This window comes from Eupeodes corollae, chromosome X, assembly GCF_945859685.1.
Source record: "Eupeodes corollae chromosome X, idEupCoro1.1, whole genome shotgun sequence".
NCBI classification, from domain to species: domain Eukaryota; kingdom Metazoa; phylum Arthropoda; class Insecta; order Diptera; family Syrphidae; genus Eupeodes; species Eupeodes corollae.
The window spans coordinates 4,477,200-4,504,009 of NC_079150.1; the positions used below are offsets into that span (position 1 = coordinate 4,477,200).

The following is a 26,810-nucleotide window of genomic DNA, read 5'->3' on the forward strand; positions in this document are numbered from 1 at the left end:
TAATTAAAGAGCCAAACTTACCAAATGTTTCACCCGTTCCTGATTAACTTGTTCGTGTGGCCACTGTAAGAACGTCAAATGGGACATTTGACCTATCGCTAAATTGCCCATGCTTCCACTGTCCTGAAACTGGTTCAGGGGCGCCGGATGTTTGGAATTTACATCGCTTTATTTTATAATATTGATAGCTTAAATCTTTTTTACATCAAGAATTAATTTATATTGATTTTAAACATCATAATGTTACTATAAAACATTGTAAACTTTACTTATTGTTAGTTTAATAAATGAATCCCTTCCTACAATTGTGTGTAAATAACATTTGAAATCAATGCTAAATGATATTATTGTGAAACGGTTTTGCAAAATTGTATGTATGTGTAATGTATATAATGGAAACTTTAATGTCTCTTATTTATGTAAATGGATTATGATTGTAAGAAAACTTGCATTGTTTCTTTTTTTGAATTCGATCGCCAAACTGGAAAGGTTTATAGAGATCTTGGCAAGAAACAATAAATTTATAATATTGATTAATTGTGTTGCCACCATTTAGTGATTTATTTCATTTTAATCAAAATCAAGTATAATGCAGTGGTATTACAATGGACCCTTGAGGTCTACGTGCGTCAATGACATCTGGACAGCCATTCCAACCTAACCTAAGTATAATGCTGTCACCTCCAAGTTTTAACATTGGTTTTCTTAATAAATCAATTTTTGTATAACACTTTGAAAAATACATTCCATCCCTCCGTAAAGCTTTTGAGTTTAGATACTATATTTCCATCCAGGTTTTGCGTTAAGCTCAGCTTCATGTAGGGTATAAAAAATCGTTTTAATTCTGACGTCCGTGTTAAAGCTACGGTGCATATCTTTAGATGACACACAAAGTTTAAATTAAACTTTTATTTTACTGTCTTTTTATCTTGGACGAATATATTCTGGTTTATTAATACGCGCTAAATTGGAAATCTCCTTAAACCATGTGCACTATTTGCACATTTGTGTGTACTCATTACATTCATTATTGAATAGTGTGACAAAATATTAAACGTTTCTTCAATGAAGTGTTGACTTCACTTAATTGAAAAAAGAACAGTTAATTTTAATAAGAAAGACATCTTCCTAGGATTTTGGTCATAGTTGTAGCTCGACACCTAATTCGTAAACTTTAAACTAATTTAATAATGATTTTGTGGGCTAGAATTCCAAGCCTTTGACCTAAGGATCACTTAAATTTTTATATTTTGTGTGCCCAGCTTTAACTTTAGCTTCTTTTCATAACTGTCATATGTGGTTAAAACTTTAAATATCCAATTACTCGCATGAGCATTGCTCAACCCAAGTACGTTAACAAAAAACACAACAAAGAGTTAAATGAATGCTTTTCGGAATGGTCGTTCGACTAATAAAACTAGAATCATGGTTTTCTATGATTTATTGGTGTTCCTAGCAGATTTGCTGAATGTTTAGGAATCAATCAAAGTTCGTTTTCAAGGATCATAATCTTAATTCATGAAAAAAATGTCAACAAATACGTTAGAGGAAAACATGTTATTCAGCTTGTTTCTACCGCGATTAAATATTTACGAAAAATTGTTCACTTTACATAAAAATGTATTGATATTGAGATAGGTCAGAAACGACGAAGGCTGGTGTTATTGATGGCTGGTCCACAGAAAATAATCAATTGAATACAATATTATTATTATTCTTTAATAATTTGATACTTCCATTGATTCTTGGGGTTCGCCAACTTGAAACACGAAATGGATGTTTCAAAAAAAACTATTTTAATAAGTCAGTTTTTTCTGTTGTTTTTTTTTGTATTTAATTAATATTCAGCGGAAAAATATTTGTATAGAGTCCACCAAGAATAACATTATTAGTTTTTTTAATTTCTTTTAAAAACTAAGATGTAAGCTACGGTAGTAAACAAAAGTACAAATTACTACTTTAAATTTAAGTATTCAATTATGGATGCGACTGAACTTATTGGAATTTATTAGAAGTCCAGGCACAAAAAGTCCATTCAAGTTCTGGCTGAATGTTCTTTGACTACGCTGCCGTGCAGGAATCAGACCACCATCTTTTTTTATCTGGATAAAAATGAAGTTGCAACGGATTCACTTACTTAAAGAAAATTTGAGATGTAAACATTCCCTATACGTTTTTGCATGAAAACTCGACCAATTAATGAAAACCACGACCGAGCGGGCGGGCGTATAATAACTAGGCTTGCACAAGCTATTAAAAAGACAAGTCCATATTAATACATGAAAGTTCAAAAATGTTTGCATTTAAAAATTCTATGTTTATAGGTTGTTATTTATCTGTTTTGAAATTTAAGAAAAGATTATCTTATTCAAATACATATTTTAAAATTATTATTTACTTTAATTCACTTGAGTGCATAAACCATTTTTGTTTTACTAATGTAAGATTCGTTGGTAAGTGAAAACGCTGACATTTATATTTCTGCACAAAAACATAGAAATTGAGGAAAAAAATAATTTTAAATAAAATCAGGTGTTGAAAATAAAAAAGTACACATTTTCATGTCCGTCAAGTGAGCATTACCCCTTTTACAATTTTAGAAAATTAATAATGCAATCGTTTGTCGTGGTTCTAAAATTTCAAAGTCGTAATTCTAACTTGACGGACATGACAGTTTCACCATTAGTTCTTCGTATGAAAGTATACTTGTTTACTCTATGGTAAGGCTCAAGAGAAACAACTTCGATAAGCAACTCTTTTAAGCAAATAGTTTACAGTCTATTGTTCAAACCAAATGCCAAAAACGTGAACGTCTACCCTATGATTTTGTTTATTTAAATTCTACTGTTTTAATCCTTGAGATTGAATAAGTGTGAAAATGTCATTTACTTTCTTCAACATGTTATCAAAATTGATTAAACGTTTGTCAATCAAAATTCTGATTGTCAAAACCGGTATAGCATTTGTAAGTATTGCATTTGTTTTTTTTTTATAAAAATGTTTTTATTTTAAATATTTTTTTTTGGTAAAATTGGCCCTACCTAAACGGACAAGTAACATAGTAAAAAATACTTGATTTTGAACCTTCTATAACAAAAGTGTTATCAATTTTGGACCACGTGAATGAATATATGTTTGCTTATTTAGTATATCTAACTAACTAATTTTTAAAATAACATAAATAATAAATGATTAATTTAAGGCACAAACAAATAGACACAAAATTTATGAATTTGAAAGAAAATGATTTATAAAATTCTGAAAACTGATAACTAAAAGTGCCGAAAAACTCTAATTTCTTAGACTGTTAGTAAATAATATAAAAAAATAAATTAGATGGCGAAACATTACTAAGGGATTTTAAATTAAAATCCCTTTCTTCAATATTCAGTTGGAGTATTTATGTATATTATTTTATATAACATTTAAAAAATCTTGAGAGTTGTTAGGTTTTACATGTTTTAAATTTTGAATAAACGCTAAACCGGTATTCATCAGAAAAAGGAAAAACGGTATGACATTTTTGTAACGAGTCTGTTGTCTAATATGCTATTATATCAAGTTTGAAATATATTAAAATATTTAAAAATAATGTTGAAAACGGGTATTTTTATAACTTAAACATAACGAAATCAGCACTTAAAATTAACTCCGAAACCTATAGGTATTCCAAAACTATAGAAGTATTACATTCAAGAATTGCTCAAATTTGCATATGAAGTCAAATATAGACTCATAACTTATGAGAATTTCCAGAACATTATTTACATTGTATCTAGAAGGTAAAGATTTGTACTTAGCAAAACCATCATACAATTGAGCCGTTTATTTTGAAAGTGGCATAAGTCACTTTTTCCAAAAAAAAAATCGAGTTAATGGCAACACTAAATACAATTGAACGGTATCTTTTCATTTTTAAAAAATTTCTCGACTTAAAAAAAAGTGACTTATGCCACTTTCAAAATAAACGGCTCAATTTATTGTTAAGAGATATTTTGAGTTTAAGCTGAGTTCTAAAAAAAAACATTTTTGGTTGTTTTTAGCATTTCTAAAGGAATATATTTTAAAAATTTCATGTGATAGAAAAATGGAAAAATTCAATAATTAAATAACAGAGGTAGTCAAAGAATGGAAAATAAGTGAGCATCAAGAAATAACAATTGAAACAAGAGAAAAAAAAGCAAAACGTAACAAAGCAAATACAGTCAATTTTTATTCGGGGAAAACCTACTTGGAAACATTGATTTTTTGAATGTTAAAACTATGGATTGCAAAGTGATAGCTCGTGGGGTTGATTGCCTTAAGATAACTAAGTCTATTAATGCTTAATGTAAAATACAATCATATATAATAATGATTGGCAAAATTATAAAGAAATGTCATCCAGGATTCATTAAGGGACAAAGCTGTCTGTCCCTAATCAATCTAATAAATGCTGAGTGGAAGACAGCAGTGCATCGGAAAACGAAAATAGTCGCCGTGTTTGTTGTCGTGCCATTCTTAGTTCGTTTCCATTATTTTTCCAGTTCGAAACTGTGAGAAACACTTCTGTGATATTTTATAATTATTTCCTTTTGTTTTAGTTTAACAATTTGATACGGTGTTTTTTTCCCTATTATTTTAGCTTCCGTATCGAGGTTGTATTTCCAATCTGTATTTCTAGTTATAGGTTCCTAATAAAATAATCCCTAAATCTGGTAGAAAAATGTAAAGGCCGTCTTAATCCTTTAGAAAAGAACCGTTTTTTTTTGTGCAACAGTAAAATTAATTTTGTAGACCAGTGTTATTTATCTTTTCAAATAATTTTTTTTGTAAGAAGGAAATTTTAAAGTGAATTTTGTAGAGTTTTAAAGTTACAACTCAATCATCAAACTCTTGAAAAAAAAAACTTTTCATAAACATTGAAATTCGTATCTAGCTTACGGAGCCGACGCACTAGCTGTTGTATGATAAACAATTTGAAAACAAAAACAACAACACAATTAAAAAAAGATATTTCGAGCGTTTTCTGAGCTCACTTTTGGACTATCCATCACTAAAACCATTGCCTCGAGCAAAAAGATTTAAAGTATTAAGTGAAAACTTTCAATACATTCGACAATTATTGTTTTTTGCTCGATAAAATTTAAGAAAAGGTATATTAGCTTTTGATATTGAGTCGAATTTTAAATTTGTATTTATTATTCAGCTTTTTAAAATATGGTCACTGTACCTATTCAAGTTGTAATGCATAAGGATAGTCGCCATCAGCACCAGTATCAATCAACCGGTTTTTCTGGACATATCTATCTATTTGTTTTTTTTTTTTTGTGTTGCACTAACAATTTTTGTAAGAAGATTCTATTATTTAGCTTTAATATTTTTTGATATGGGGCTACTGGCTCCACCAATTTGTTTTCGTTATTTTTATACAAAACTATTATTTGTATTTTTCATAACTTTAATTTTGATGTCTTTCCTGGTCGGTTTCTCTTTCACTTTTTTTTTTATTTTGGGGTTCGCTCAATCCTGTTTATTCGTATAGAAGTAGGTAGGTACTCTTATATACCTCAATTTTTCTACCGTTTGCTTTTCGGCGAACACAAAAAATACTGCACAGAATGGAGAATCGTTAAAATATTATGTACCTATTCCTGTATTATCGTCAATTATATTGTGCTTTTTTCAAACATACCTACTTATATATGTGCGTGCTTTTACTTATGAACATATAAATAGAATATACCCAGCTACCTTTCTTCAAATCTACCTTTAAAATAAAGGTATACCTAATGTAACTACTATACCTAAATTTAAATAAATACCTACTCTGTATTTTGATGTGAGAAAAACACAATGTTAACATAACAAATAGGTACAAAACTTCAACAAAAAAAAATTATGAACACAAACAAAACCGAAAAACCATCCGATAGATGGCACCTCAATACCTAGTGGGTGTCTAGATGAACCAATAAAAGATAGAATTACTGAAAATATTATTGGCAAATGGTTTTTTTTTTGTTAAATAAAAGGGATAATACATTTGCATACCTACATACCATTTAAAACAAAACAGTCTTTAGAGAACAAAATAATACACGAAGGTTTAAGATTTATTTAATTTGGCTGTTGTTAGTTTTAAAAAAAGGAATTTCTTAACTTCGTTAAACCTTAGCGATTGGGTAGCAATAAAGAATCCTTAACACCAACAAACCCTAATATCAATAACGAAAATACAGTTTTTACTTATTTTTGTTGAAGTTTTTTCTTTTAAGGCAGAAGGAATTAAGTGCATTCAAAAGAAGAAAAAAAAATATGTGGAGCGCACGCACCAAAACTTAACACAGACACATTTAAATGAACTAAAGAAATCCCAATAAAAATACCATCTCCATCACCGTTGACTGGGATGACGGTGGCGGCGACGGTGGTGTGGTGTGGTGTGGTGTGGACGGCGACTCCGACTTCGACGACGTTGAGTACGACAACGACACAGCACAGCAAAGTGACAGAATAAACAGCAAAAATGAAGATAGAAAATGTATAAAAGAATGGGTTGATTGGTTGGTAGTTGGGATTAGAATTTAAGAGAAAAAAGAAAGGTACAAAACCGAGTTCTTGATTTGAAATGATGATTTTGGTATTTGTAATTTTTTTTTTTTTTTTCATTTTTTTAAGATTGAAATTTGGTTTGGATTTAAAACTAATATTTCACTAATTAAAAGAAAACCCTACCTTGTTTTATTCCAATTGCGTTGGCCGAAAAAAAAACAGAGCAAATTCGTAGAATAGTAGTTATTTTTGTTTTGTTGTTTTTGTTGAAGAGTTGAATGGATTGCAAGCGAGCACCAAAGATTTAAAAAGAACAATCATTTACAGCTTCTTTTTCTGTCCGGGTTGCTTCGTCCAGAAATAGTTTTTTTATGTTTTGTATTTTTATTTTATTGTCATTTTACTCCAAATATATTGTTTTGTTTATGGGTTCTTTTGTCTTTTATCCAAAATTTTACAAGAAACGACCACGACACAGTAAAATGATGGTAGGAGGATGTAGATGATTGAAAAATGTAAAAACAACAAAAATTACATATTTTCCAATAAGCATACCAACATTTATACACCACACACAAACACACACAAGTAAGAAAATAAATACAAAACAAAAACTCCGGTAGCGCTCAAAATGAAAACTTCACCAAAGACGAAGACAATGATGATGATGGACGATGGACGATGGAGAAGTAGAAGTAGAAGGACAAAGCAATTAAATAAACATATTCTTCAGATTCACGACATTTATAGAAGAAAATACAATACTAAAAAAAAACATGAAAAATTAGCACAATAGACACTTTTCCTCTTATTTATATTTTTGTTTTAATTTTAAGTTTTCTTGTTTTAGTTGAAAGTATAAGAAAATCCACCCAACTCATCAACTATATGAATGATGATTTGTATGTTGGTGATGGAACCGAAGAATGAAATATTAGTCAAGTCGTGTTCGTGTGAGTAGCACCAGTAGACACGAAGGACGAGACAACACAACAGACTCGACGAAACAAACTAGAGAGAGATGAATATACAAATTTGTTGGGCCTGTGCCTGTGACAGAAGACTTCTCTTTTATCTGTTGTATAAACGAAACTTTTCCCCACTCCAAACAATCCTTACGATTTATCTTTTCTGCTCTTTATGCATTTAGTTACTAAAATTTGTATGTTTTTGTTTAATTGTTTTCCTTTTTTTAAAAAAATTATAATCAGTTTGCAATAATTAAGAACTTAATTAATTCATTTATTTTAATTTTAACATCCTTACATGCTCTGACACTGACACTCGCGACCACCAACACCAACTTTAAATATAACGAAGCACGAGCAGTCGAAGACCAAGACACAAAATAGTGAACAAACTTCCTTTTTCTTCCTTCTTCTTTTTCTTTTGTTTTATAGAGGAAAAATTTAAATTGAACGAAAAAGTTTCGATTTGAAGAAAATCAAATATGACTCCTAACGATGTTTATTTATTTTATCACTTTATGACTTTAAGTACAACTTTAATTTTCAAATCATTTTTGTTGTTCGTTAGCTCCCAATTTCGATTTTATACCTTAATTAATGTAGCATTTCTTACTTTTGTGTGTTCTCTCTTTACTGTGCGGTTTTTACTTTTTTTACCTATTTTCGTTTCTTTTTTAGTGTTCTTCCGGGAACCGCTTACACAAAAAAAAAAAAAACAGACAGACAGCCAGGCACGCGAATATCGAGTGTCACGAGCTTATTATTATTCTAGACGAAATGCTTACGACAATTTTGATATCAAAATATAAGAATCAAACAAGTAAATAGTAAGGGGACAAAAACGCACACGATTTTGTATTTATTTATTTTTTTCTATTTAAATGCTCGCGACAAAACGACACGACACAAAGTTCTTTAGACCGTTCTCTACGGAACCTTAATTACATCTGATTTATAATGGAGTCCTTTAAGTTCAGCGGAGTGGAGTTTTTTTTGGTCTTGCTCTATCTGTCTTACTCTAGATTGGGTATCTATTGTACTTTTTGTATCTTGTCCCTTTCTTGACAACACCAAGAGTTGCCAGATCTCGAGACTTATCAAAAATGTATATAAATATGCATTCTTATGATAAAAGTTTATGCATATCAACTTTTATAATTAAAAGAATAGAAATTTGGAAAAACTTTTGTTTATAAATTAAGTATGTTGATTTTAATTGAATTTTCTGGGGTGTGGAGCGTAACGATATTCATTGAATGCCTTTCGTTATTGTTTCATTGCAATTACGTTTTATGAAAATAGTTTTGTTTTTATTAAGATAGTTTTCATTTAAGATTGCTTTTGGCATCCGTAGTGCTAACTCATGATGTCGCACATTTTCTAAACTGTTTGGCGTTGATTATGCGTAGGCTGCATGAAAACTTAAGGACGCATTATGGCAGCCCTATGAACTGCTTGTCTAAGGCCACAATCAAATTGAACTGAATCGCTGAAGCTCATACTGGAAATAAAATACAGTACATATCCATAACACTAAATATACGTATCTAGATACATTATAGTGGTTTTGCTGGTAAAATAAATTTCCAAAAATACTCTTTTTTGAAGATACCAATTGTCAGTAGCCATGTTGTTTTACAAAGGAGCTAAGTAAACAGCTGATTTAGGAGTTGATTCTATAGGTGCAAAAAATTGTTGTTGGAATTTCCATTTTTTCATCGACATTACAAAACTAACAATGCAAATAAATTAGTTTTGGAAGATGAAATTTTCATATGTATATGTTTTTCATTACATCGTTAACTCTTTCGATACGGTGAGTCTGGTAAATGATTGAATAAACGGTATATTGCAATGTAACTTTGATTTATGACAAAATTAGAAAACCTTCTGAACCTTCTGAACCTTCGTACGTTTCGAAATTTGAAATGTTGCCTTAAGTTATGTTATCGATTTAGATCGTAAATATCGTAAGTTGGATTTTTTCACTTAATGACACATGAAATCGCAAAATATTGAAAAGTCGTTAAGAAGCCTGAAATAAAAAACCCATTTGTTTAAATTGCTTTATTTTTAATTTTGATGAAAAGTCGTAAATTCCAACATCAGATCTCATCACTTTATGTGGCAAACGTAGAATAAACTCCTCCTTTAAACCACGCGCACATAACTCCTAAATCAGCTGTTTAGCTTGTAGGTAAAATAAGATGGCTACCAAGAATAAATTGAAATTAAATTATTATGAGTTGTTTCATTAGTCCCCCTTGACAATTCGAGCCGAGGATATTGTTGTAACTTAACATTAAACAGGAACAGTGCCAATTCATAACCTGGTGTTTCAAAAATTCCTTATTACGCAAAATAATATGATGATGGGAGTGGTCCATATAACTTATATTGATAAATGAAATTAGAAAGGCATTTGTAATGAAGACCTTCCTGTAATTTTATGTGGTAAACGTAGAATAAACTCCTCCTTTAAACCACGCACACACAACTCCTAAATCAGCTGTTTAACTTATAGGTAAAATAAGATGGCTACAAAGAATAAATTGAAATTAAATTATTTAGAGTTGTTTCTTTAGTCCCCCTTGACAATTTGAGCCGAGGATATTGTTGTAACTTAACATTAAACAGGAACAGTGCCAATTCATAACCTGGTGTTTCAAAAATTCCTTATTACGCAAAATAATATAATGATGGGAGTGGTCCATATAACTTATATTGATAAATGAAATTAGAAAGGCATTTGTAATGAAGACCTTCCTGTAATTGGAAAGGTTCAGACGACATGAGGGACTTGAACGTTAGGCAAGTTTCTAGTATCTGATTGGCCAGCTGCCAAAAAATTACGTTCTAATTAAGACAACTTTAATGGAACGTTGAATGGAAAGTTATTCAAGCAAAATCTCTTACTATGAAGTCAAGTCTACTATCAAAATGACAGTTGATTTATTTTCTGCACAACTTCATTGGATACTTTCTGCAAAAGTGTTCATTGTCAGTTTTGATACTTGAGAAACTTACTAGTTGCCTTGGCCGAAATTAACTTTCAAATAACTGCAAATGGAAGCCCATTATTACCAAAATGTTACTGGAACTAGAATGCATGTTTGATTGTCGTCAAGCCGCTTTATTGACTTTCAAACTTTGGTATCCAGCTATTAGTGGAAAGTACGGAAATGGTCTTAAAAATTTGGCCCTAGAGACTTGGGGCATCTCTAATTCTTGAGGTCTTACACTTGTGTTTTTACATTTAATTGAAATTTATTTGTTATGATTAATTTGAACATATAAACTTAGCGATCGCTTATCGACAACGATTTTCTTATTTGCATTAAGAAACTTCTCTGGGCATTACATGATAGGTTTGTTGTTAGGTGAAGTTTAATTGTGATATTTTTGTTAAGTGTTTCTGCTAAAAAGTGGATGAAATATGCTTCGACCATTAGTTGTTGTGTTCATCCAGAAGATTGTATGGAAAACTGCTACTAAAATTTTAAACTTTGTCAAGCTGTCCTTATCATTTATTAAAAATTCTGACCCTTATTAAAACCAATGGATATTCCTTTGGTGGCTCTGGTGGCTTAATCCAAATTGTTGCTATCATTTTGTTTTTAATTAGAAAAATTGCCAGGAACTTAAATACTTTTCATTTACCTAAATATATTTATTTAAGCTATGGGCATTTTTGTATCCATCTTTAGACGTTTTAACACTTGCATCAGAAGGATGTATGCCTTATTTTTACTGAGCAGTGATTTTTAAAATCACTGCAGTATAAATCCTTAAAGTCTGGATGCATGGAACAAAAATAGAAATAAATTCTGGCTGATTTTGACTTCCCAAGTGGGACAAGGTGAAGATCAGTATACTGCTCCACACTTTTGGCCCACTTATTTGGGTTCTACATTTGTTATGCCAAAAGCCTTTTATGGGAAGATCACATTTCATGTATTTTCCTGTCAGGCATTTTTAGTTGATACTAAGGTCCTTATTTTTCAATGGGCCACTCTGGGTTGAGAACTTTTATGACATTTTTGTTGTTGGATTACCAATTTCAGATTTATACACTACATTTTTGTACATATTTGGAAGACGATATACAACTTCTCCTTCATCAACAAGATCTAGCAACTCATTCAAAACCTAATACTGATTTTTGAGGATGCTTTCAAATTCTTGTTTTATTGCAATAATATCTGGTTCTTGATTTATTGACCAGAAGTTACAGCAAACGTCAATACTTACAAACATCATGTACTTCTGGAAAGAGGAATCGATGTCATAGCGCCGTAGAAGCGGGGTACGTGTTGATCACCGTGTGGAGATTTTTATTGATTTTAGTTTCTGTGTACAAATAGATCAATTTTTTACATTGTGGAAGCTCGAATACCGTTGTTATTGTCAGAATCACCTTTTGTTCCGATGTTGGTTGGGAGCCGGTATTTATTTATCAAAACAACGTCATTGACTTTTTTTTATCGCTTTGAGTATGTTTGTATTTCCAAAAATACTTTGTTGACAGTAGTCTTCCAAAACATACAAATATCACCGCGACAACAAGAAGTGTAAAATCTATATACATCTATCTATATATATAAAAATCGATGCCACTTTTCGTTGTAATGTTATAACTCAACAATGCCTTTACCGATTTGGCTAATTTTGGTCTTGAATTATTCGTGGAAGTCCAGAGAAGGTTTGTACGTAGAGAAAATTAAAAAAATATTGATAAAGTGTAAAATCAACATCTTTCTATGCTCCCATATACAAACAATTTGTACCAATACTTCAAAGCTTATTTGAACCTTTGGCAAAACAATCGAAGAAAGTAACGTTAGTCTGTCAAACAAATTTAATGTGATCATATGTCATTTCATTTATAAGCGATAACATTGGTCAACAAAATTTTAACTATTTTTTGCCACTTTTTTGATATTTTTTGCTTTAGTTGGTAATCATAAGAAAAAAAAATAGTAAAAAAAAATTTGTTGGCCAAAGATTTTATTTTATTGAGTAATTTAAAATATTGCGAAATATAACAGTATTTTTTTTGATAAATGACTTAATAAATCTTAGATTTTGGTCCCTTTTAATTGCCCAGCAGTAGTCCGCTCACATATTTGGGTTCCATTTGCCCTAGTACCGATTTTCCATATTCTAAATGTGTTGATAGAACCTCTCATCGTGCTCGTCGCTGACAGGCACTAAATTGTCAGGAAAAAAATCGAGGTGGGAGTCTAAAAAGTTCGCAAACCAACTCCCTGTAGCTGTCACTCTTGTGGTTACCCAACAAATTTGCAACAACATATTTAAAAGCCTTCCATGCAGATTTTTCTAAATCGCTTAGTTTTTAGACGAGGTCCTAATAGTTCTTATTGTTTTTTGGACAAATTTAGATTCCGAACTAAATCATTTAAGTCTCCTTGAGTTATGAAATGTGGCACGTTTGCGATTCCTTTAAACTTAAAGTGATCGTCCTCGTCAACACATTCACCTGAAGTGGACGGGTGTGAATGGTCATTCTCAACAGACGTAGTTGCAACTAGTAATAGTTCTTGCAAGTTTTACAATTACAGATTGGTCTTATAGCCGAAGATAAGTTAGGGTAAATACTAGTAACAGTATTTTTTTTTCTTGTATTTTATACCGTTTATGTCAGTGAGACAAAAATAGCAATCCGAAACGTGATCTCGCTGCTCAGTTCATATCATGGACACACGTTATGCAACAGACATAAGGAGCCCAGGATTTGTCTTGATGGGCGACAGAAAAACCAAAACATTGGTGATAACACTCCAACCCAAGATTCGTAAAGTTTCGTCTTTGTTTTTGAATGTCAGTTCTTCGCAAACATAACATTATAAGATCATTGTTACACTTCCTCGACATGTTCCCAGGGTAAGTAAAAAAAAGGTATTAAAATGCAACCACAAATATTTTTAAAATGGTTTACTTGGAAGCGCTTCTGTTAATTTGGTGCGAAGTACTAGTTTTGAGTTATACCGTGTCAAAACAACACTGAGGCTAATTGACACCTGACAATTGTGAGACTAGATTGACAAAACAAAATTAGCTTAATTATTGCTTTGTTGTGTTTATATTTTCCAAAATATTGTTGAGTTGTTGAGTGAAGGTAAAATGCCACAACAAGCAAGACTAAACATGCATTCGCCATGTATGCTTGATGGAAAGTGTTCAAAACGATACCCAAGGCAATTGACTTCAAACTGGCAATGACTGATATCCTTTGTATCGACGTAGATCACCTAATGATAATGGCAAAACGGCAACCATTAGAATGCGTAATCAGGACGTGGAAGTTGATAATCCTTGTTTGGTTTCGTATTGTCCATTATTATCGAAAATATTCAATGCTCATATAAATGTGGAATATGTAATTCAGTCAAATCAATTAAATATGTTTGCAAGTATGTAAATCAAGGGAGATATATGGCGGTTTTCGGTGTTGCTGGCGATAATAGAAATGATAAAACTATTCAGTATCAAATGTGGCGCTAGTAGTAATGAAACGTTGACCGCTTTTTTAAATTATGCGAAACTATTACAGTTGTGATAAATTTGTTATATTCTGATGTGCCCCAGTATTACACATGGAATGTGTCTTCAAAAAAATTTCACAGACGTAAACAAGGAACGGCAGTCGATGGGCATCCAAGCATTTTCCAAACAGATGCTATTGGGAGAATATATACAGTACATCCAAACAATGCGATTGTTTTTATTTGCGATTGTTATTAGTTAAAGTCAATGGCCCAAAAGCATTTCAAGAGTTGAGAACAGTCAACTGTCTTTTATGTCAAACATATCGTGAAGCTTGTCAACTCTTGCATTTGTTGGAGGATGACGCACATTGCGATTCAACACTTCAAGATGCATCTACTTCAGCTATTCCACAACAAAAACATGTTCGCCATCAAATCCACTTGAATTATGGAACAAATATAAACAGAATACGTTAGAGAATATTTTAATTCGTAGGCGTCATTTTGAAAGAAATCCCGATTTGTTGATTACCTTGGAAATATACAACGAAGCTTTAATAATAATTGAAGATATGTGTCTAAGGATTGTAAATAAAGCATTAGCACAATTGGGTATGACCGCTCCAAATCTTGAGATACATGATTTTTTTGATCGTGAATTGCATCGTGAGCAGGAGTTCAAAAAAGTACTTCGATTAACGTCAATTATTTAAGGGATGAATGCTCAATGGCGAATAAAAAATCAATAGAAGCATTTAATCGAACAATACAAGATTTATGCGGTAATCAACATTGCTTTTCATTGCTCGATCAACTCCTGCTGATGAAATAAACGCCTGTTTGAAGCCATCAATTCTTTCGAGATATGTACGAAAATTGACACTGAACATTAATATGCGTATTCATCTACATAAGGAGTTTTCAAAACAATTGTTAGAAATTGGTGATGGCAAAATACCAATCGCTAGTACCAATGGATTGATCACTTTACCCAACAATTTGTGTACCATTGCGCAATTCAGAATTACAGAAATCATGATTGGTTGAGATAACGCACCATTTTAGCAATGCCATTCATTTTCAATTTCAAGTGAAACTTGCAGATGAAGTCACGACATATAAATCAATTGACAGAGTTATGAATCAAGACGAGGTAATGAATTATCCAATTGAATTTTTAATTGCTTGCATCTGAAAATTGGTTCTTTGATTATATTATTGCGAAATGTTAATCCACCAAAACTGTGTTATGACACCATATTGGCAGTGAAAAAGTTATTGCCAAATTTGTTTGAAGCTATAATCTTAACTGGTAAATCAAAAGGAGAAGTGTGTTTGATACCGCATATCCCTATTATTCCAACTGATATGCCATTTGAATTCAAAAGATTACAATATCCTGTGCGTTTATAATTTGTGATGTCCATAAATAAGGGCCAAGGGACAAACACTTCACTTCTGCGGTCTCAATTAAGAGAAATTAGAGTCGGTACCCCCAACTGTTTATTTATTCATGCTCAAAATGGAAAAACGAAAAATTTTGTTTCTCCAGCTGTTTTAGACTCATTGTAGGAGTGCCCAATTCTTTTATATTTTTCAGTTTTTACTCTTTGCTGATAAATATAATATAAAAAATATATCATTTGGTTCATTTTGACTTTTAAGTAGCTAGCAATTTAAAATATTTGTTTGTTTGAATAAATTAACTTAATAATCTTTTTTTTTATTAATTATTATATTATTTGAAGATATTGATTTTAAACTAATGTTATCTTCTACAAATATTGTTTTTGTCATTTTAAAATTTAAAATTTTGAGAAAAATCAAATTCACCTCTTTTTTCAAAAAAAAACAGGTGCCCTTTTAATGATTTTTATTTCATTCTTTATTGAGACTTAAATTTAAAAATTTGGTATTACAATTATGCTATAAGGACGTTCAATGAGGCTTTCTCATAAAAAGGCAAAGTCAGTGTATCATTCAACTGTGGTTCTATCAAATTTTGGAACCTATTGTGCAGGAGTTCAAACTTTGATCAAATTTATCATTGATAAAATCTACAATTTTTTGACGAGTTGATTTGGATGGTTAGCAGTATCATTAAATGTTTTACCTTGTTAAGTTATAGAATGTATATTTGGAAAACTATTTTTTATTGGCTCTATGACACTTTCCACCGCGAGATTATTCTTATTCTTATTCTTATTGTTATTCTTATTCTTATTCTTATTCTTATTCTTATTCTTATTCTTATTCTTATTCTTATTCTTATTCTTATTCTTATTCTTATTCTTATTCTTATTCTTATTCTTATTCTTATTCTTATTCTTATTCTTATTCTTATTCTTATTCTTATTCTTATTCTTATTCTTATTCTTATTCTTATTCTTATTCTTATTCTTATTCTTATTCTTATTCTTATTCTTATTCTTATTTGTATTCTTATTCTTATTCTTATTCTTATTCTTCTTCTTATTCTTATTCTTCTTCTTATTCTTATTCTTATTGTTATTCTTATTGTTATTCTTATTCTTATTGTTATTCTTATTGTTATTCTTATTCTTATTCTTATTCTTATTCTTATTCTTATTCTTATTCTTATTCTTATTCTTATTCTTATTCTTATTCTTATTCTTATTCTTATTCTTATTCTTATTCTTATTCTTATTCTTATTCTTATTCTTATTCTTATTCTTATTCTTATTCTTATTCTTATTCTTATTCTTCTTCTTATTCTTATTCTTATTCTTATTCTTATTCTTATTCTTATTCTTATTCTTATTCTTATTCTTATTCTTATTCTTATTCTTATTCTTATTCTTATTCTTATTCTTATTCTTATTCTTATTCTTATTCTTATTCTTATTCTTATTCTTATTCTTATTCTTATTCTTATTCTTGTTTCTATTCTTATTCTTATTCTTATTCTTATTCTTATTCTTATTCTTATTCTTATTCTTATTCTCATGCTGCTGGGAGAAATAGTTAACCAGGTTCTAAATCATACCAAATTATCGGTCTTATGCGAGTCTTATAAATAAGAATTTTTGATTTTTGGGATAAATGTTTTGACGAAGTAGTTTTTTTTTTTATAGATGTGGCTATTTTCGATTTATTTAATATGTTCCGTGTGGGTTTGTTAAATTTGGACTTATTTTGGTATTACATTCCTAAATGTTTGGTTTCTGTTTTTAATGAAACTATCTTGTCTTCAATACGCAAAGTTAACACTCCTTGCTATTTTTAACAGCCTTTCGATGTCCACTTCCATAGAAATTTCTAAAATCGGTTAGCCCCCATTATCAGCATTTATTTTAAAACCCCACGGCTTCAAATACGTGAGTAAATTAGCTAAGGCCACTTGTAATTTTCTAATGCATAAGCTTGGCTTAATGGCAGCAGCTTAAAGTTATTTTTATCGGCTGCCTATAGAAGTGCAGTGCTATAGCCTCGGGACTAAAATTGAAAAATGGAATATCATGAAAAACATTCAATAATTTTGACCTTAGGTAAAGTTCCCTGAGCAGCTGCTATAAGGACTGAGAAAGAATCTTAAAACTCCGATCCAATGGTAATGGACGCGGTTCTTGAGTTGAGAAAACTGATGATTATTCTTATAAGAGCGTCAGGACGGCTCAATCTGATTAACTTGAAGATAAAACCCTTCTTTTGATGAAATACGATGAACCCCCCTTTCAATAGCCACCTAAGCCATATTGGTTCTAGGTATTCTGTTTTTTTGTACGACACGCACGTTTCGATAAATTGGTAAAAGTCAACATATTTTTTTTTAATAAAGCAAGAATCAGAGGAAGATAAAAAGTATCGTATTTTAATTTAAGAAAAAAAGGAACAAAAAGTATAAAATTGTTTTTGGATCGATGTAACTGGAGAAGTTTGTTTACTAAGTTGCGAAAAAAACAGGTCAATTTATTCATATTACGTATAACACTATATCCTATACCTATACATTTAAATAACATTTTCCATTAAATCGAATGCATCGAACTTACTTAACGTGTCCTCCTTATGCTGTGGTGCATTTTTTACGCATCATAAGAACTTTAACACGATCGAGTGCAGAATTAGAAAGCTTGCACTTATGACTTGGTCGTTATTGCCCATGAAGTTTGTTTGTTCATAATAAAAGTGGGTCCTTCTGTTGTAGCTTCCAGCAAGTTAAAGTGTCCACCTGATTCTTGATCATTGACTCCTGATTTCGGCCCGGCTGCTTTAATTATTATAATATCATTATTAAAATGTTGCTGATCAATTCAAGTGGCAAATATTTATTAAGAGAAGGAAACAACATACCTATCTAAGTGAGATATGTAACGTATGTATTTAGTATATTCAAGGCACTGAAGTGTTAGGTGTTGAAATTTGTTTGATATTTTCTTTTTCTTTTCTGATAGTTTGCACGTACAAACAGTGGCGATCATAAGTGGATACATAGTGTCAAAAGCTGACTTGGAGTGATTTTAAAATCAAAAAAATAAAGCTATCACACATTGTTTTTAAAAACTGTCAAATCGATTTTATTGAAATAATTTCATAGATAATATTGATAATAATATTTTGTAAGAAATGAAGTTATTCTGAAGGCAGCAAAATTATTCATTCCTGAGATATTTGAGTCAAAAATCACTTATTGGTTTTTTTTTACTTTATCGAATGGTTATCGAATAGTAGCAATAACATCCCTTATGAGATAAAACTATTTTCAAGCCATTATCTTTATTTTCTACCAAGATATTTGAGTCGAAAACCAATTTTTACAAATTTTTAGTAGCCATTGTTTTAGGTATTTATTTTTCGATTTTTCGAAATGTCAATTTGTTTTTTTTTTTTTAATTTTACTAGATGTTTAAAATGTTATTCTTCATTATTATTTTGGAATTTTTTTTTTGAAAGACATTTGGGGTGAACATTTTTGACCTTTCCATACGTTTCAAGGTCCCTAGAAACTAAAAAAGAGATTTTCGGAGAGATCTTAACAACCGACTTTAAATAAATTTTGTTGTTTAGGTAAAAAAGCAGAAAGATGCAGAAAGGACTTTCAACAAAGCATATTTGTTGGCCTCAAATATCTCACGAACCAATAACTCTAGCCACATAAATAACATTTTTTTTTAAATTTATTTATTTATTTCGGTATTCATGCGTTGCTTTTGAAATGCATATCTATCTACCTTAATGACACAACACAATGTGTGAAATTGGGAAATTTTGTTTTAAGTATTATTAAAGTTTCATCTGGAGTTCCTCAAGGAAGTCACCTTGGACCACACCTTTTTAATATTTTCGTATGTATGCTGATGACCTTAAAATGTATCTTTACATAAAAGTTAGAATTGATCATCAAAATCTTCAAAATGATTTAAATATTTTACCCGTTTGGTGTGAAAATACAAAAATGTAATGTTTTTACTGCACATCGAATTTTGGTTCCAATGACAAACAACTACCAAATTTTCAATCAGATTCTTGATCGCAAATCTGAGATTCGTGATCTTGGAGTCATTTTCGATTCAAAGTTGTTGTTTTCCTTACGCTTTAAAATCAGTTTCATGACTTAAGTTCGTCCAATTCTTGAGTATTGTTCAGTTTTATGGTCTCCTTCTACTTCTATTAGGATAACACGTATTGAAAGACTGCAAAAGGCTTTTACAAGATATGTAGTTAGGCAGTTAAAATGGAGAATTGACACTCCGTCATATGTACCTAGGTGTGCCTTAATTGGACTTGATTCATTAGAAAAAAAGGTCTATTCAGTGTTTGTTGTTTGTGCATGATGTATTTTCTTATCGTATAAAGTGTCCCCCGATTCTTACTTACTTTGAGATCTATATTCCGGAGAGAAAATTGTAGTTACGCCGTTTTTTTAATAATCCAAAACATAGATACAATTATGGTTGCAATGAATCCTTTTCTAGGTGTATTAAACTTTTCAATTCTTTATGAAATGAACTTGATCTCAACAAACAGATTTGAATTTAAAATTAATTTACAAAATATTGTACATTACCTTTAAGATAGATATTTAAATATACTTATTCATATATATATTTATATTGTATGTATATATATTAAGTTGTATTACTCATTTAATTGTTAGTAATCTGTAAGATATAACATCCGTAGATGAATAAATAAATAAATAATTACATTTAACATCATATTATGTGAATAAACACTATATAAGTATAATTAAAAAAAAGCAACTATCTTCAAAATAATAGTATGCAACGAATCATAACGTTTTTGAAGTGGGGTAAAATTTTGAGAAAAGTAAGATTGAGAAGTTTGTTTGTTCGATGGAAAAAATCCAACAAGAACATTACTGAAAGTTGGAAAAAATTGATTTTCGACTTAAATACCTTTTGAAAAGATAAAAATAATGGCTTGAAACTATTTGCACCTTAAAAATTAATTAATTAATTGAAATACAAAATTTGGGATTATTAAATACCTACAGTTAAAAATTCAAAATTTTCGAATTCGAAGAAAATTGAATGCGTTCATTTTATTTTTTTTACGTAAGAGTAAACATTAGAAATGGACTTATTTCGTTAATTTGGAAAATAAATGTTTTTTTTTTAGTTGCAACTTAAAAGTGTAGAGTTTGCATACTTGTTAAGTTTAGTTTACTTTATCAAACAAAGTTACAATTCTTGGGTGATTACTTGATAATAACATAATATAAAATCACAGTTTTATTAATCATTGCCATCATAAAGGTTACTTAAAATTTAAAGAAAATCATTTGTAAATTAGAATCTATTCAGGCACCCAGACAATGGTATATAATTGGCCAAACGTCACGAATTAACATAACACCAGAAGACTTTGTTCGAATGTTGATATTTGTTGAATAATGAACTACTGACCTATTGCTGAACTATCTGTGATACCTAAACTATTTGAGTCAATCGTATGTAGCGTCCTTTCTTTTCACTGTATTTCAATTATCTTTGAAAACCAGCATGGTTTTGTTAAAAACGTTCAATTGATACAAATCTGTCTTCTTCTATATTTTTAAAAAACGTAAACAAGTAGATTGTATCTTTACTGATTTCAGCAAGGCCTTTGATAAATTGTTTCATAAAACATTACTTTTAAAACTATTAACGACTGTTTCATAAACTGGATCTCCTCATATTTGCAAGATAGACGTTATAGTGTTAAATTTCGTAATGATTGTTCAAGTTCATTTGATTTGAATTCTGGTGTCCTTCAGGGTAGTCACCTTGGTCTTATTCTATTTGTTTTATTTATAAATGACTTGGTTTTGATCATACAAAATTCGTCTGACCTAATATGGATATGCTGATGACATTAAAATTTAAAAAAAAATTAACTCTACAGCTGACTGTCTTCTCTTGCAAGAAGACTTAATATTATTCAGGGAATGGTGCAATTATAAATCTTCGTTTTAAATATTGACAAATGTAAAACCATGAGTTTTACAAGCAAAAAAGTTCCAATCGTTTTTATAGTTACATCTTTGAGTCTTGTCCTTAAATTGAGTATATGTATTTTCTGACTTAAGTGTTGTCTTAGATATTTAACTAACATTCAATGAATATATTACCTTCCTAGTTAGAAAAGCAAATAGAGTTCTGAGCTTTATTAAGCTTTATTAATGTTTTAAAATTACTTTTTGTTTCATTTGTGAGACCAGTTATGGAATATGCTTGTACAGTATATGGTCACCTTACTACGCCGCCCACGTCACAAGACTCAAGCCATTCAGAAAATATTTTTGCGTTTTTGTCTACATTACAATATTCATAAAGACTTTCTCTCATAAATCTACCTTCTTTGACAAATCAAAGGATGTACTTGCAGTTTTGTTTTATTGTTAGAATAATAAACTGACAAATTTCATCACCATCAGTTCTTGGTAGTTTAAACTTTAGTCTTTCAAGTATAAGATTCCAGAAACCATTAAATACTAATTTTAGTAGATCAAACTTTGGTGTACATAGCTCCTTAAATCAATTAATTGACATCTATAATAAATTTAACTCTTGTATTAATTCACCAAATGATAATATTATATTTATTAATATTTTTCAACAGTCTAGTTTAAGTTTTTAGATTGTAAATATATACTAAGTATTGTTAACATTAGTATTTAACGAATTATAAATAAATAGAGAGGTATGATTCCAAATAATTTACGTCCTGCTCCATAGGAAGGCATATTTATACTAATGTAGCCTTTTGATATTTTCTATATCAAAGAAGCCTTTTCACTTATATTCCATCAAATCTTTATTTTTGTTTTTTTTTTTCAATTCTAAAAGAGTGATCTTCATGCTTAGAACACCAATCTACTCAAGAGTAGATCTAACTAACGCGTAAGACAGACATTTAAAAGTGTATGGATGAAAGGACTCTTAAATTGCGTCAGATCAATTCCAAAATTAAGTTACCCTTTGCTACTAAAAAATCTATATGTTTCAAGAAATCAGTTTTATTTTCAAAAATTACACCAAGGTCCTTTTTAAAGGTTATTGTTGAAAAAAATGTATTGTTTATTTTATAAGAAAAATTAATTTGATGAACGATTTTGAGAAAAGTTTAAACAGTGACATTTTGCAATATTAAGGTGCAAGGAGTTAATCAAACACCAATTCGATAGTCACTCAAAATCTTCTTGCAATAAAATGCAATCGTGTTCTGCTTTTTACAAAGAAAGACTTTTAAATTATAGGGCAAACGTAAGGCACTTTAAATTTAAAAATACGCTGGGAATGTCATCAAATAAGACCAGAAGAGGACCGAGATGGCTTGAGGCTTTCCCGAGGTAGCTGTGAAAGCTTAAAAAAGAATGCTATTAATTCGATGCTTTAAGTATGCATATAAAAAGTTAGAGTGTGAACCTATTTTTGGTAACTTTATAAGTTATAAATCATGATTATAAATAAATAAATAAATAAATTAGGTGGTGCAACAGTCCGTAGAGAACCAGGGCCTAGTGACTTACAACTCTCAACCATTCCTGTGTGCGAGTCATTTCAGGGATGGAGGGGACCTACAGTTTTTATGCTGGATCCGAACCGATGGGAAATCACTTTTCATGAGACAAATTACTCTTGGAGGATTTGCCAATTCCTCGCAAGTTGCAGTACCCGTGCACAGGCAGGAATTGACTCAAGACCTCTAGCATGACAGGCCATAGCACTTACCATCATGCTACGGGTACTTCATATCATGATTAACCTGATCAAATACTTTAGAGAAATCTAAACATCAAATTGATACCCGTTCTCAAGTCCATTTAATACATCATAAGAAAATATTTCAAGGTTTATGCTAGTAGATCTACCAGCTATCAGATTAAATAAAATTCAATTGAATTATATTTAATTAAATTAAATTATTTAACATATAATTAAACTAACAATCGATCCATGTTCCCAAAGGCAATTGTAAAGCCTGAAAAGATGAAATTAAGTTGATACAACTTTGTTTTTCGTTATTTGCTTAGGACCGTATGGTATAAAAGAAAAAATAAAACGGAAGGAATAATCCGCTGATTTGAATTTATTTAAAAAAGTGTTTCTTTCGAAAAAAGTATATTTAATATTTTCTTACTACTCAAAAACTAAAATCCATATCAGCATCTGATTTTATGTTTTTTTTATTAAAAACAAATAAACAAAAACTACTCTTAATCACACAAGTTCTTTAAATTTGTGGCACATTTTGCCAATAACCCTGTATAAAGATGCACAGGGTCTTCTAGGCTTTTAATAGTATTCTAGCTTTTTAACTAAAAAATAATATTCTAGTCCAACCATTCATTCTAGCCATAGATATAAGCTGTACATTTGCTCTCTGGGATCAAAAATTAAAAGTAATTCAAAACGTTTTTGGTCATTTTCAATAAAAATTTGTTTGGTCATTTTTAAATACAAAAGGAAAATCGTTTGGGATTCCATTAAACGTTTCGTACAAAGGGGTCTCATCTAAGGATATAGATACAATTTGCGATAATTTTGCCTCATTTTTTCAATCAAAATTTATAAATGTAAAATTAAATAACAATGGAATGGCGCATTATCATTCTTTCAATGATATGGATGCTTTAAATTTATCTGTTGATGATGTTCTAGCGTCTTTATCCTCCCTTGACAATAATTACTCAGTAGCACCTGATAATTTCTCACCAATTCTTTTAAAGGGGTGTAGATACAACCTTGCTGGTCCACTTTGCTACATTTTTAACCTATCTTTAAGCCAAGGAATATTTTTAGACACGTGGAAGTTTTCTAAAAGCTCTGTCGAAAACTATAGACCTATTGCTAAACTACAATTAGTCTCTAAAATATTCGAAGCAATAGTGAAAAACAAATTATATTCTTTAGTTAGGAACTATATTTCTGAATTCCAACTCGGATTTATGAGTGGCAAATCGACAGCAACTAATTTATTAATTTTTACAAGCTACTGTATAGAAAAACGATTACAAGTTGACACTATCTATATCCATTTTTCAAAGGCATTTGATCGTGTTCAACATAATATTCTTATAATTGAATTGTTTGGATTTCACTCTGTGCTACTTTAATGGATTCAAAGTTAATTAGTTGGGCGAAACAATATGTTAAAATTGGCAATGTGTTTTCTAAAGAAATATTGAACTTTTCCGGCGTTCCCCAAGGTAGCCATCTTTTCATTATTATTATTACAAACTACCGCAATATCTTCTACACACAAAATGGCTTTTGTATGCTGATGATCTTGAACTCTTCAGCAGCATAAGATGTCTTGAAGATGCGGAAAGTGTCCAGAATGATCTAAATAAAGTACTTTTTTGATGTAAATTAAATGGGCTTTATTTTAACAACGGTAAATGTAGTGTTGTTACTTATTCAAAAATCTTAAATCCCTTGTGTTTTGAATGCACAAGAAAAGTTCTGACTATCATTGGTTAGCGTTAAATAATAGCGGTAATTGAAAAAAAAATGGTATAAAATAGAAACACAAGATTTGATTCATAATGAGAAAGCTTTCTACAGCGTATGGATTGAGGCCCTCATCCATAAGCTCCGAATTTTTAATATGCCACAGCCAATTATACAAATTTAATTTTCTTTTCTTTCTTTCAGAAACTTCTTCGTTAAAATAGATAGTTGCAAGTCAACGATTAGAGACGTAAAGGCTGGAGTAGCCCAAGGATCAAAACTTGGACCGTTTATCTACAGCCTGATGACATCTGACCAGCCAGTGCCAAAGAATTGCGAGAACCTGCTGTTTGCGGATGACTCACTCACCTATTCGTCCTCCAGCCGAAGCCCAGAGAGTAAAAGCACACATAAGCAGACTTTACGAGTCCTACCAGAATTGGGGAATAAGTATAAATGCCTCCAAATCGAAACTGGTATGCTTCCGGAGACCCGTCACCAACAACAGCCGCTGTAGATCGGCGGCAGTGGACCGAAACCTTGTTCTGACGTTCCCGGATGGATCAATGATTAAAGCCAAAAAGAACGTCAAATACCTGGGAATACACTTCAATGAGCTGATGCGCTTTCCACATTCCAAGTCTGTGATAACGAAAGCCAACCATCCTTTCTTGAAGAAAAACACTGGATTGAGTAAACGAACGAAGCTGTTGATATACATACAAACAACTGCTAAGACCGGTTATAACCTACAGTTTTCCGATATGGTTCGTCATATCAAAAACTGCAATGGAAAAACTTAAAGTCTTCGAGAGGAAGATACTAAGGATATGCACTGATCTTCAATTCCACCGTCAACGTCAGAAGCACTATAGCTATCGTAGAGTCTACGAAGAAGCTGAAATCAAGCCACTTGACCAATTCCTTGCATAAGCAGCAAGGAAGATAATCACCAAAGTCGCCAGCCACCCTAACCAATTTATGAGAAAGATGTACAATCATTAACAGCACCCGGACCCGAGATAGCTTTGTGGTATGGATATCTTGGACAAACTCCCCACTGACGACGACGACGACGTCTCCTTCTATGCTGGCCTGGACTCAACATATTACCTCGGCTGAACGCCGCCGCCACACCCAACCAACCTCCATCAGGACAACAGGGACTGAACAACCCGAGATGAACCTCACCTACTACACTCTTTTTTTATCCATCGACTTCATGTTAAACACATGTTAATTTTGTAATTTACAAAGTTAGGCCCCCTTTATGACAACAAATATTTTAATTTAAGTTATTATTAAATATTATTTATGTTAGAATTAAATATAAATTTGTATGGTTCAATGAATTAAAATGTAAACAAAAAAAATGTGATTCATACTGAAAACATATAGTTATAGCTATAATAGTATAATCATATTATTAATCGAAATAAATTAGGCATAATGCTTGAATAAAAATTGTACTGTTTTACTGTGCATTTTTCTATTTTCCGAACTTTCCGCAACCTAAAATTTGCTTTAGACTTTTTTTTTTATTGGGAAGGTGAAGAATTTCATCCCTCTCTTCAAGAAGGGTAGATATCTTAGTTTTATATTTTTTTTTCTTTGTATAAATCTTTGTCTCTATGAATTTACAATCTTGTTTGCAATCTGTTCGGGCGTGTGGAGGGAGACTAGAAATGGGAGTGTGCCTAGATGCAAGGCTGGACATTTGCCGACCTGGGTCCTTTGTGTTGACTTCATTATCGTCTTGGTTGTAGTACATATAAGCAGAGTGTCGTCCAACTCTGCTTTATCAATGTTTTTCAGCTCAGTATCAGCACATATGTATGTACCTACCTACATATCTTCTTTTCAACATTGTCACTATGCAT

General features: G+C 30.8%; 1 protein-coding gene across 1 annotated transcript in view; it reads right to left on the reverse strand.

The window, feature by feature from the left end:
- LOC129953416 (uncharacterized) overlaps positions 1-8,449 on the reverse strand; it is a 41,395-nt gene extending 32,946 nt beyond the window's left edge. Inside the window, exon 1 of the mRNA XM_056066625.1 lies at positions 6,718-8,449. The gene's annotated coding sequence lies outside the window, so the exon portion shown is untranslated. The remainder of the gene's footprint in view (positions 1-6,717) is intronic.
- Between the last annotated feature and the right edge of the window lie 18,361 nt (positions 8,450-26,810).